Source organism: Sinocyclocheilus rhinocerous, unplaced genomic scaffold, assembly GCF_001515625.1.
Source record: "Sinocyclocheilus rhinocerous isolate Xijiao unplaced genomic scaffold, SAMN03320098_v1.1 scaffold334, whole genome shotgun sequence".
Taxonomy (NCBI): Eukaryota; Metazoa; Chordata; class Actinopteri; order Cypriniformes; family Cyprinidae; genus Sinocyclocheilus; species Sinocyclocheilus rhinocerous.
The window spans coordinates 1098336-1111867 of record NW_015658500.1 but is presented as its reverse complement, the minus strand read 5'-3'; the positions used below and the strand labels follow the sequence as shown (position 1 = coordinate 1111867).

General features: G+C 38.5%; 1 protein-coding gene across 4 annotated transcripts in view; it reads left to right on the top strand.

Annotated features, from left to right (window-relative positions):
- The window catches only part of LOC107722221 (RNA binding protein fox-1 homolog 3-like), a 446938-nt gene that overhangs the window by 26030 nt on the left and 407376 nt on the right, over positions 1-13532 (top strand). Inside the window, exon 1 of one of the 4 annotated variants that reach the window (XM_016530497.1) lies at positions 6438-6473. The exons of the other annotated variants lie outside the window; for them this stretch is intronic. The gene's annotated coding sequence lies outside the window, so the exon portion shown is untranslated. Of the gene's footprint in view, positions 1-6437; positions 6474-13532 lie in introns of those variants that run through there. 4 annotated transcript variants of the gene reach the window in all.

The window sequence follows — 13532 nt, the reverse complement described above, 5'->3', positions numbered from 1 at the left end:
AGATGTGATTTGCATGCACAGACCCGAGCCTCAATGGAAATCAAGCTTCATGCGATAAAATGCCACCCTTTCATGCATAAACAAATGTAACTGGGAATTTTATGAAATGTTTTACTTTTTTGATAAGCGACAGCCTAAATCTATTTACACAAGCCTTTGTTGTATAAGAGTTAATGTCCTGTGAAATTAAAAATCTCACCAAAAACATTTCTAACTTGTAAAAGCAGCATGCTATCTATTTATGATATTCATGCTTGGCCACTAAAAAAATGAGCCATGACCATGAAAAAAATGCATTACTGACAGATTCAACTTGGAAAACAGGGTCATTAACAAGGAAAGACGAGATGTCCAAGTGTTGAGATCAAACGTGCGTCCCTCCAGCTGCGCAACGGGTCCCTGTGATAGAAATCTGGTCTCGGTTGCTTTAAGATGTCAAATGACAAATGCTACAATTAGCGGCCATCTTAGCGGACATGAAAATCTTTAGCATCAGCGTAGCTCTGTTGCTTAACACAGCCAGGCATGAAATGAATGAGACATTACCAGGAACAAACACAGAATATACAGTCATTTTTTCTCAAGTGAATCTCGGGAGCTAAACTGACCTCTGTCAGCCTGTGAAAGGAACATTTTATCCCAAAATCTGCAATGACAGCTGTCAAAATGTGCAGCGAATTCTCAGAACCAGCACTAGATTTGAGTTGACCTGTACGGTTTATGCTTGCCTTGCTACGCGAATTCCTCCACGCGCGGGCCTTCATCTTAATTCTAGTCATCCTCTATCTTCACCTATCTGCTCATCTCTGCATGTGAGAGGGCTTCTACCTGAGGTCTGCTGTGGCATGTGTTATACAGAAGGATCTGGGTGGTCTACACTTAGCATGCCGGGCAGCTGTTTGTCATTGTGAGTTATGTGGCTATAATTGCACAGTGCCGCTGGGCTAGACCTTGGGGAACGTGGCCTTGTCAAGGTGCATTCGTGGCAGGTTGTGTGGCTCTGCCCTTATTGATCAGGGAGGGTCTAGATATCTCGCTAAGCTTGAGCTCCCCCCATTGGAGTATTTACACAGCAGCTCATCTGAAGCAAGGCAAATAATTGGGTATAACCTTTATTGGGGATAACCTTTTTTAGATTTTACATTCCATTTTGTCTAAAGCTTCAATAAACTGTTTTTATTTCCAAACATTTTTTCTTACTATTATTTTATGTCAGATATATCAAATATGGATATATATTACTAACATTTCTCCTTTTAAGCAGTATGTAGTTCACCCATATTCTGATATTTACTTGTCCTCATGTATTTTGTTCTGCAACTTTTGCAGATTATCCTGGCCTCTTTTTTCCATATAGTGAAAGTGTGAAAATTAGAAATTTGGCTGTCAAACTCCAAAATGACAAAAAAGCACAATGAAGTTTTTTTGGAACTAAACTACAGCTTTGTGTGAGAAACAGACTAAAATTTAAATCGTTATTCACTGGCATACTGACAGCTTTCCTTACTCTTTTTAGTGTTTGTGAGTGTTTATGAGAGAAATAGTAATGTTTAGTAAAGTTTTTTTTTTTTTTTTAATGAGTCAGTTGATCCAGTTCACAAAATATGTCTAAATGATTCCCTCACATATTGAACTGATTCTCGGGTTCAACTCAGCGGTTAACTCACTAGAGGGAATGGTTATCAGTGAAAAACGACTTCAATTTCAGTCTGTTCAGTCTCACACAAAGCTATCATATGACTTTAAAAGGCTTAACATAGAGCACAAGTCATTTGAACCAATTTCAGGGTGCTTTTTGTCATTTCGGATCATTTTGGACAGCCCCAGTCCTATACTTTTATTATTAGCTCTTCAACTTTTGTTTTCAGAGGAAGAAAGTCAGTCACTTTTTAAATTTAAATCACACTTCTTCACAGTTAAGTGGGCTTATTTGTTTGAAGCTATGCTTAGGAGTTGTTGAAACTTTGTTTTCATCTAAAGGAACCATTTAGACCTGTTACCAATTAGAAACATTGATCAAACAGGCGCTCCTGCAGGTTATGTTCTATAGTCTTCCGTCAATGTCTTGTTCTAGAGTGCTGGGGGAGAAAAGAAAAATCAATAGAATGCTTTTATGCGCAATAAAGCTGATTGTTTTGCAGGAAAACTCAACCGTAATCAAGGTGTGTTAAACTGATGATGTTTATGAGGCAGTCCGTGAACACATATTATGAGAGTATAAAATGTCCCGTAAGAGAAATGGGTTGAGGGAGGAAGCAAATCAATGCTTGTTTACTGCTGCTTACACAAATATTCTATGTACGCACTTTAGATGAGATCTATCTATCTATCTATCTATCTATCTATCTGTCTATCTGTCTGTCTGTCTGTCTCGGGTGTGCCTCACACGTCCTGAAAAGTGAAGCTGCGGGCTCTTTGATCGCCCCCTGGTGGCTGGCTGCAGTACAGGTCATAAACCCCGCCCTCTCCATGTAAACGAATGGAACTTGAGTCAAAATAAAAAAATTAATTACGCTTCCAATACAATTTTCCGAAAGATGGTTTTGGTCATTTACGGTAGTTGTTATCACGCTGATATATGTTAAATTGTTCATATTTTTTTTTGTGATAAGTTTGATTTTAGCTAGTAATTTGATGCTATATAAACGGGGCGTGTAGTTATGGTTTATTGGGTCTGCGGGAGTTTGATACCGCAGCTCCACCTCACGACACTACTGCGCAGACTCTGGCTCCAAACGAATCTCTACTGCGCAGACTCGGGCTCCAAATGGCGTCATTTACTCAAGATGGCAGCGGCCATACTTAGATGCTTCGGCTTCACTTTTCTATAGTGGAAGGAGATGCGTCGTCCATCTTTTTTTACTGTCTATGGTCTGTCTGTCTGTCTGTCCTTCAGTGTATTGATCATTCTATCTATTGTTTTTTTTTTTATAATTCTGTCTATCTATATTGACCATTCTATTATTTATTGATGTCTGTTTATTCATCTGGGGCCAGTTGCATAAACCGCTTAGACTAGTCTTAAAAAGTTAGTCATCTAATTTGTTTTCTTCAAGACTGGTCATAAATGTTTAAAGTCTGTTACAAAAAGGTGGACTGGCCTAATTTGAGTCAGAAAAGTAAGAGTCTTGGTTAACTGCTAGTTGGTCTGACTAGTTCTTAAAGGGATAGTTAAAATTTTCATTTTGGGGTGAACTATCCCTTTAAGACATAGTCATTTTTATAGTTCGTATTATCTATTGTTTCATTTCAATGATTTGTTTATTTATTTATTTTTTAAGAATGGTTCTATGCGGTTGCTTGAGTGTTATTAGGTGTTTACTCGGGTCAAAATAACCCATCCTGAGCATGTGCAGTTATGGGATTTTTTTCATCTGTTTTATAATCCGTCAATGGAAGCTTTGAAACATAGTGGCACACCTCTCCTCAACAAGCAACACAATTTTTGAGGTATCATTCACGTCTGTAGCACAAATGGTTGTGCTAGATGTCAGTTTGTCTGATTAATTGAAATTGTGCTTGTTGGCAAGATCCATCGCCAGAACTATCCCCTTGATCTTCCCTGTTAATAGTGTTAAAATAGCCCTCCTCAGCAGAACACAGACTGTGTATGTGGCCCAATTGACCTGTACAAGTTGACCAGAGCCAAGAGCGCATACTCACCTCCTTTACATGGCTCTTTACGGCTGAAGTCAGTGTCACACGCCCATCTTCCAAGATATTAGCAACTTGTCACGCTCTCCCTGCAGCTAAAAATATTCTGTCTGGGCTACTGGAGGGGTGGCCAAGTGGAACGGGATGACGGCTCGGCTCCCCTGCCCCTCTGATCAATCTCTCCCAGTTCCAAGCAGCAAGCTGTCCCTCCTCGCCTAGTGTGACCTTTACCAAAGCTTTTCCCAGCATGCTCAGGCTGTCTGTCTGCTGCCACCCAGCTGTCAGGTACCTCTAAGTCTCACCCTGCTTCTCCAGTGTGTGTAGTTGGTTACGCCGTCCACAATGACACATCCTGACCCCTTGTCTTGGGCTGAAGGAACATCGGTGATGGCAGTGCACACAATTTCACGTCCAATTACTTTTGGTCTGGACTATGAAGGATCTCTGTCATATATATGCATACAAGTGTTGATGTATCATGCATTTATGTTGAAAGACCAACAGGAAGCTTCTGCTTTCAAAATATCTTATACATTCTCAAAAATATATAAATTCTTAACCAGCCATGTACAGTATATCTATGTAAACATCAATGCAATCTCATTTATTTGCTTTAACATCTTAAACGATGGGAGCGAGGGATCATTGTTATCTGTACAAATCTTGATGACTGAAATTATGTTTGGTCAACCCGCTCCAACTATAGTGCCCCTTTTGCAGAGCTAATTATAGTTAACTCAAACTAAAGCTGAAACTAAAACTAAGACCACAAATAAATAAATAAATGTATTTGTGTCGAGCCACTCCAACCATAGTGCCCTTGTTCACCTGATAGGAAAGTTGGAAGTTACTTTAAAAATTGTGAAATGTTCACTAGAGATATGAAGTCGTACACTGTAATTTGGTGTAAAATTGTCTGTAATTGAAGTAAATAAACAACAGCCCTTGTTTATGCTGCACCATATAAAAGCCCCCTGCGTAAGTGTTATCATGCATTTATATTGAAAGACCAACTACAGGAAGCTTTTGTCACCCATTTGCTTTCTTAACCACCATGCATATCTGTAATCATTGATGCAATCTTGAGGGGTCATTGTTATCTGTACAAATCTTGATGGCTGAAATTCTGTTTGGTTGAGCCGCTCCCACCATAGTGCCCTTGTTCACCATCTGAACCCTGATAGGAAAGAGAGTACTGTTTCCCAAGGGTCATCCATTTGCATTTCACTTGATGGTGAAATGTCAAAATAGCTCAAAGGAATTTCTCTTGTTGTTTACTGCAGTATAACACTCGGCATGCCAAGCACTCCACGCTGCCTCTGTAGGCGCAGAAACAGTTTGGGAATTTATGATTTTCAGGAATTCGAAAAGATGGAGAGGGCAGGCCAATAAAAAGAGGTTGTCCCTGTAGATAAATAAAGGAACGAGACAAATGGATTAGAAATGCTCGTTGAAGGCGTCAGGTTTAAATGGGGTATGCCGAGCAGCTCCTCTCCCTATTGGCTGGCTGTACCATTGACTTTAATGCAGCTACACACTGTAATGTTCCTTCAAATGGCGAGGAATCAAGTGCTTTTGCTGCTCTTGATCCTCTAGCTAATTACCTTCGGGGTTATGGTATGCTTATTAAAAATCTTCCTCTCCCAAACATTACGTTGTTTTCAACATGGGGAAATAACTTTGCTCAAAGCTAAAAGACTTTTTCCTACTGTTATAAAAACAGTATTGCCCTATTATAGATATTTGTAAAATATATTTTATAATATAATTTATATAATTACATATTTTGTATATTATTATTTATATTTATATTAATATTTTAAATGATTTAATATTTAATGTTTTTGAATATTATTATTTATTAGTGATATACATTTTATTGATTTTATATATATGTATGTTTGTTTCATTATATTTAAATTTAAAAACAGTATTGTCATATTATATTTATTTTTAAATTATAAATGTATAAATATGTAAATATATAATTTATATTTAATGTTTATATATGTTTATTATATTTAATTAATGTTTTGTATATATAAACAATTATTGTTTTTATATATTTGTAGGTTTGTTTCATTATATTTCAATATTTTTTTCCAACTAGCAATGAGATACAGCCTTGGTCTGACGCAAGAAGCAAGTCATTTGTAATTTTAACAAGTGCAGTTTCTGTGCTATGGTGGGGCCTGAAACCTGACTGAAATTCTTCATAGAGATCATTTTTTTGCAGGAAGGAGAATTATTATTAATTTTTAAATATAGATTTATATTGTTTCTCCTACTGATTTAATGCAAATGTTCCGGTAGCTTCCATTTTGCTGGTTTTGCACAAGTCCTTTAAAAAACTATTATAATGAATTGCAGGTAATTGTGCTCTTGCCCTTCCTATCTATGATACAATTCATTATGCACACAGTGTTGACAATTAGTGGGGTGTAATAGTGCCATAATGCTATGGTTGAAATATGTCCTTTTTTGATTGCAGGGACCATGGATCAGAACTAATTCTAGTTTAATTGTTCCTATATTTCAGAGGTGGCAAGTTCTGAAGGATAATTTATTTCCTGCCTAAAAGGAACCCTGGCCCATGCCGGCAGATGAGAGTGGTTAATTACAGTAGATAGCCTTATCTCCTTGTAATTATTTTGGTCTCTTTGGAATTTCCTGGCTCTGACCAGCCAATCGATGCTATCAGAACGGGAGAGGAAAAGGCAGGAACACAATAAGTGCGCCGCAGATTTGGGGAGAAGGAAAGAGGAACCGTATCTGCGCAGACTTTGTGGAAAGTGTTCTTCCACATGCCTATTGAAATGGTGAGGACAGTTTGATAGCTATCATTTATATCAAGACCACATTCACCCTTTCATCATAGATGCCCTTTTTACTGCATTAAATTAAATGGCCCACTATTACGTTAAAGATGACCACCTTTCATTTTAAATGACCAACTGTACTTGATTTGCATAATATGGATATTGATTCATGTCATTTTATATGATTTAAAAGTTACTCTAAAATGGCTTTTTTAAAGTTTGCAAGCTGTATTAATGTTCTTGGGTGTGCTGCCAAAATATCATCACTAGGTTTCCTTTTAGGCACCCATTTTTAGGTCCTGCACTTCTGAAAATGCTCCAATAAATCTCATGGGCATTGCTCAAAGAAACTGTCCCTTATCATACAAGGGCTGCCAGAACCTCTTCAGAATTGGGTGAAATGGAAAAGAATATAAAAAATGAGAGTTGTGAGGCTAAAAAGGATCCATATTCTCTCCAGCCAGCTTGACTAGTATCTGCATTGGGTTGCTGCAAAACACGCCAGCGTAACAAACCAAAAACAACACCTCTTGGTTGTGTTCAGACATCAATGTGTCTGGAGCAGGAAGTCAGTAGAAATTGGGCCAAAAAAACTCTCTGATAGAATTCTGATGAAGCAAGCGACGTTTGGCTCCTTGTAATCATCCCAGCAAGCCCAGCAGCTTGGACACAAACACAAACGAAATGCTCCTCAGTAGCTGACTGGCTGCTTAAGCTGCCTGATTGCCATATCACTCTCATTACAGCAGTGCTTTAAATCCACAAAGGGAGAGAGAAGCTGTGGCGGCACACGGAGGCAGTATCTGAGCGGTGGCGGTGCAATCACTCCTATTACCTTTTATAGTCATGTAATTGACTTCTAGTTACTTTCACCTGAACGTTAACTGTGGTTTAGTGTGTCTCTAAGAGCTCGCTTTGAAGTCTGAGGCAGTTTGTGTTGTGCATTTCCAAGCCAGATTGAGCGGCTGACTGCCGTGGTGTGAATCTGTACTGACACACAGATACAGCGGGCTTTGTTCTCTTCTAGGAGGACAAACTGTATAAAACATGATTGAAGTGAAAAAAGTGTGTATGTGAATCTGAAATTTGTTGATTTTCTGACCCATGATAATCAAACCATCAGTGCCAGTTTGTATATAATTGCAAGTCAGGATGAAAAAAGGGTACAAAAATCAAAAAACACTGAAAGTTGTCTTTTTGCTTAAAGGGATAGTTCACCCCAAAATTCTGTATTTTATCATTTACTCCTCTCATTCCAAGATTATTATTGTTTGTGTTTGTGTGTGTGTGTGTGTGTGTGTCCAATTTAAACATCTATTAAATGCAGAATGAACTAGAGCATTAAACAAACTCAGCATTTCTGCAATCTGAAACTGAAATATATACGTTTGGTTGCTTTGTTTAAAGGGATAGTCCACCCAAAAATGTGATGAATACTGAAATTGTCATTATTTATTCACCCTCATATCGTTCTTTAGTCATACTGACATCATTTCTTGTTTTGTTGTGTTGTGAGTTTTTTTTTTTTTTTTTGTCCATACAATGAAAGTCATCGAAGCATGTTGTTTTGGACCCATTAACTTTAATTGTATGGACAAAAATGGTTCAAAGAATGGTTGAAAGAATATTTTTTTTGCATGTTCTACAGAAGAAAGTAAGTGATTCGGATTTGTAATAACATAAATGTGAGTAGATAATGACATTATTTTAAGAATTGAAATTTTTGGGTGAACTATCTGTTTAAGTATTTCATATAGTGCTGTTTAAAAGATGAAACCAGCTAAATCTAGTTTGCAAGACAGGTTTGCTTATTCTACAGGTGTTTTGGGTGCTAAACCAGCTGTACTCCAGCTCTACAAGGCTGAGAGTCCATCAGGACCAACTTAGACCAGCTAAGACCATGCTGGTTTTACGCTCTGGGTGATACATTTCGGGGCAGATTTCTCTGCCTGCACACCTGTAAGAGACATTAGATTCAATGCAATCAAAGCTCCATTGAGCATGCACCAAACCTTGCTCAGAACATCAGGACGACGTTGTTGAGCAGATTTGTGGGGGCGTATGGTCACACAATAGAAGAAAAATGGCATGGGGATTCAGACAAGACAGCATTATCATGCAGATCGTTTGCTACTTATTTCAGTTGTTGCTAAACAAACAGAAAATACATAGCGTAGAAAGCTTTATTCATCACTGTAAATGACACTTAACAAGTTAGGCTAGTTAGAAGCGAAAATTACATGCACAAATGTTAAAATGCACCACATATATCTGTAGCAGCGAGGGAAGCAATATGTTCTTCTTGAGGGGTTGCTGGCATGTTAACAGGGCGGTGCTCCTGTCCGACACTATTGTGTCAGTGTTAATCACTAGCTTCTGCTTAGAATGCAGTGAAGCCTCCAGGAGGGTCAGGAAGGGGTGGCTTGATCAACCTGCCTCCACACGGGCCTCCACTGCTGACCGGTTAATCACTGCTGCTAATTACCAGACCCATTGATGCCAGTTGCATGCAAATGCACTTTGCTTAAAAAGCACAAAGACTCTTGTTCTGCCAGGTTATGTTAAGTGTTGTCTTTGACTGCTTAACATTTTAGCAGGTTACTGTTTTGCCTTGTTTTATGTGATCATGACATGTATGTATCTCTGCATTTTTGAGGCAGATGGTTAGGGCAGAAGTTGAGTATGATGAAGCAGGTTTCTTCTTGCTTTCCTTAATGCTTTTGTGGCTCTAGCACAAATGGCAATGGGGTGTTGTTGATGTAGCTGTGTAGCTGTAACCACGCTTAGTTTTTGGACTCACTTGTGGAAGTTGGGTATATTAATGGTTGATAAGTTGTTAAGTAAATGTAAAAAGATGATAAACCATCATTTACAGAGCTGTCTTTGCGGGCAAAATCCACTCATTCCAACAATAAATCCCCTCGATTGAAGTTCCCCATGCAGATTTCACTCATGTTCAAGTTGATCACACGCAGGGCTGGATTTACACAGACATTCTAGGCAATGAAGAGAAATATTTTTATTTTTATTTTAATTTTTTACTACAGGTAACCTACAACAGCAAAAGACCTAGAAAACTTTCCACCAGCCGCCACTGTTAATAGGGAAGGGGGGCCCAAAAAAATGTGCCTATGCCACAATAAGATGTAAATCTGGTTCTGATCATACAAATTTGCTGTGCCAACTAACAGAAAGCTTGATTAAAAAGTGACTTCTGTGTGAGCAGCGCTTCGTACATCTAATTTAGCTGAAATTTTGTTAATGTTTCTGCACCTTCACTCAAAGAAGTAGTTCACCCAAAATTAAAAATTATTATATTGTTTACTGAAGAAAATAGAAGAAAAAAATACAAGTCTGTATGACTTTAGTTTTTCTGTGAAACATGATTTTTTTTTTTTTGTGATTTCTTTTCTCTTTTACACACAATTTCAGTGAATGGGGACCAAAAGATTTGAATAGGAACCAAAAAGGATCCAAACGCACTATGAAAGTAGTATGTACAGTATAAGTCATTATTCACTAAAATTGTTAGTTCCCTCTAGTTAGTTCTTAACTCAAAAACTGCTACGACCAGATCATTGAGTCAGTAAGTTGAATGGATCAGTCTGATTCATGAATGAATCATCCAGATCAGTTTTCTGAATTGGATCAACCCAATTCATTGAAAAGATGTCAAATCAAGTGATGTTTATAAACAAATTTCGGGAGGAGCACACACAGATAATTAACACGGCCAGTTCATCATTAGTGATTACACCATTTATCCAATCAGCGCAAGAGAAAACTCCTATAAATAACCAAGTACGTCCTACCTTCGTTATCTCTCGACTTTCAGCATCCCTCCACCACCCCGACCCTGCACCTTCAGCATAGTTTCTACCCCAGCACGGGGAGAAGCGCTTGACACCGAGCCGGGCTGGACACCGAGCTCGGACCCCTCTCCTTGGACAGGGGGAGGGTGCCCCGGGCTCGGGAGTCTTGCCGAGCTCGGAGCCCTCTCCCTGGACAGCACGCCAAATACGCATAACCTTTATTTAATTACATGTAAGTGTGAACTTGTGAAATGAGAATTGCTGCTTCTCTCATGAACTGTAGGCTCCCAACACTCTTAAAAATAGGTTCTTTATTGGCATTTGGTTCCATGAAGAACCTGTAACTTTCCATTGCACAAAAGATTATTTTTAGTGGAAAAAGGTTATTTATATTTACACTAAGAAAAACATGGTTATTTTATGAACTCTTCACTGTGAAAGGTTCTTTTTGGGTATTCTAAAGTGTTTCCTTTATGGCATCATTGTGAAAAACCCTATTTGGAGCCTTTATTTTTAAGAGTATAGGTTTTGGGTTTTGTGTCACAAATCTATCATAAGTTGAAATATTGCATATGAGTATATAGCCCATGTTTCTTTTTCATCCTTTTTGAAGCTTGAAAGCTTCAGTCCCCATTCGTTGTAATTGCTTCAAAAAAAGTGACCAGGACATTATTCGTAATTTCCTCTTTTGTGCTTCAGAGTAGAAAGCCATATGAGTTTGAAATGACATGGGGGTGAGTAAAGGCTGACAGATTTTTCATTTTGGGTGAACTAATCCTTTAAAGAACCGTCCTCTGCCCGCAGCCATAACATACATTGAACAGAACCAAGTGAATCATCAATAAAAACCTTGTATTTACTTGGCCATGACCTTTATTTTCTCTATGGTATCAGTTATGGTAATTGATTTGGGCCAAATCAAGCATTTTTTTCTCCAGCCAATGATCTCAGTCAGCTGTCTCTGGTTTTTATATCCCTCAGTTTGGTCATGTGAAGGTCAAGTGTTTAAGGCGTGACTCCTCTTTCCACCTCAACACTTTCTGACATGAATGCTGATCTTAGAGCATCTTTCTCTCTTCTCTCTCGCCTGTACTGCCTCCATTACTGAATCAAAACCTCTCAGCATTGGGCCATGTTAGGGCATCCTTCTGTTCTGCAGTGTTTCTGATGTTTATTGAATAGCTGGAGAAGAAGGAGAGAGGCGAAAGTAGGAATGTGCCATATATCTCTTGGCCGGCTCCCATCAGCTGCTCACACTTTCATGAATGCAGATAGGTCTGACGAGATCCCATTAAAAATAACGGTCAGAGTTTGGCCTTTTGACTTCATTTGCAAGTTCTGAATTGCATTGCATTAGTTAAGGTACATAAGAGTTCATGGTTTCTGATTGGCTGGTTGATGCATTTAGTGCATGCAGTGGAGCTAGTTGTGCCAAGACAGTATGGTGTCAGTCAGCTATCACAATATTCTTGCATTTATTTCTCATATTTATGATAGCAGGAACAAGGTTCCCTTGATTTTCTTTTGAAAGAAATGAATACTTTTATCCAGCCGTTACAGCAAAACGTAATATACTACTGTAATATTATTACTTTTGTAATGCGTTACTCCCAACACTGGCAAGGACACATTAAATCGATAAAAGGTGACAGTAAAAACTTTTACATTGTTACAAAATATTCTATATCAAATAAATGCTGTTCTTTTCAACTTACTTTTTTCTTTCAGGATTCTTTGATAAATAATATCACAGTTTCTGCCAAAATATTAAGCAGAACAACTGTGTTCAATATTGACAATAAGAAAATTTATTGAGCACCAAATCAGGATATTTCATTGATTTTTGAAGAATCATGTAACACTGAAAACTGGGATAATGGCTGCTGAAAATTCAGCTTTCCATCACATGAATAAATTTAATTTAAAAATAGATTAAAATAGAAAAGTTATTTTAAATTTTAATATGTCACAATATTTTTACTGTTATATGCTATACATTCCCTTAGTTGATTCAACCTTACAATTTAACATGAAAAAATGTTAAATGATACCCAGTTATATTTTTTGTAATATTTTTAAGCCTTTTAAAAATACCATTTACTGTTTTTAATAGAATATTATATTAAGTTATACTACAAAATGATTTTAAATATGTTTCTTTAATTATTATTATTATTATTTATGACTGACTCATTAAAGATAACCAGTTCATAAGAGGCATTTTCAGAAATTGGATGTTTTCTGACAAAAACACCAATGGTGATTAGATTTGAAATTATTAGTGCACATTTTATTCATTTATTTTTACATATACAAATATTTTAGTCACAGTCTGGAGCCCTGGATTAAAGTGCCCGGAGCAGAGAACCAGGGTGATGCCGGCGAAGCAGGAAGCCAGGGTGGAGCAGGGAACCAGGGCGGAACCGGCGAAGCAGGTAGCCAGGGCGAAGCCGGTGGAGCAGACAGAGCAGAGGACCACCACAGCGGGGCAGACGGAGCAGAAGAGCACCGGAGCAGGACAGAAGACCACCACAGCGGAGTAGACGGAACAGAAGACCACCACGGAGGAGCATAAGACCACCAGGCCGGAGCAGACAGAGCAGAAGACCACCACGGAGGAGCAGAGAGAGTAGAAGACCACCAGACCGGAGCAAATGGAGCAGAAGACCACCACAGAGGACCAGACTGATCCGGAAACCATGGCAGAGACTGAGACCTAGGAAAAGCAGAGACAGACAACACATACGGAGTATTCACGGCCCCAAGGACCGAGGCAGGAAATGTAAAGAGTTCAGCAAAGGTTCCTTTAGATTCCTTGACTGAAACTGGCAAGACAGTTGGTTCTGAGCTAGACACACCTTAGAACACTGAACAGACAGACAATTCCTCACTAGGATCACTAACTGACAATGGCAAAACAGATGATTCAAGATTGGGTGCATAGACAGAGAGTGAACTAACGGGCAACTCAAAATCACATGTGTTGGATTGGTTACAGCTGTGTGCAATCAGTGCAATGGATGATGGGAAATGTAGTCCGTGGTGACGTGTAACCGTGTGTGTAGTGAGAGAGTCAATATGATGGACGAGTGACCTCTGGTGGCGATCAGACGGAAGTCCATGGACAGGATTCGTAACAGTATGTTTTGGATCCACTGAAAAGAACTGGCTTATAAGAGTTATTTGTTTGGGTTTGCATTGGTTGTGTTTTATGGTTTTGATTCATTCATTTGTTTTCATTCTGACT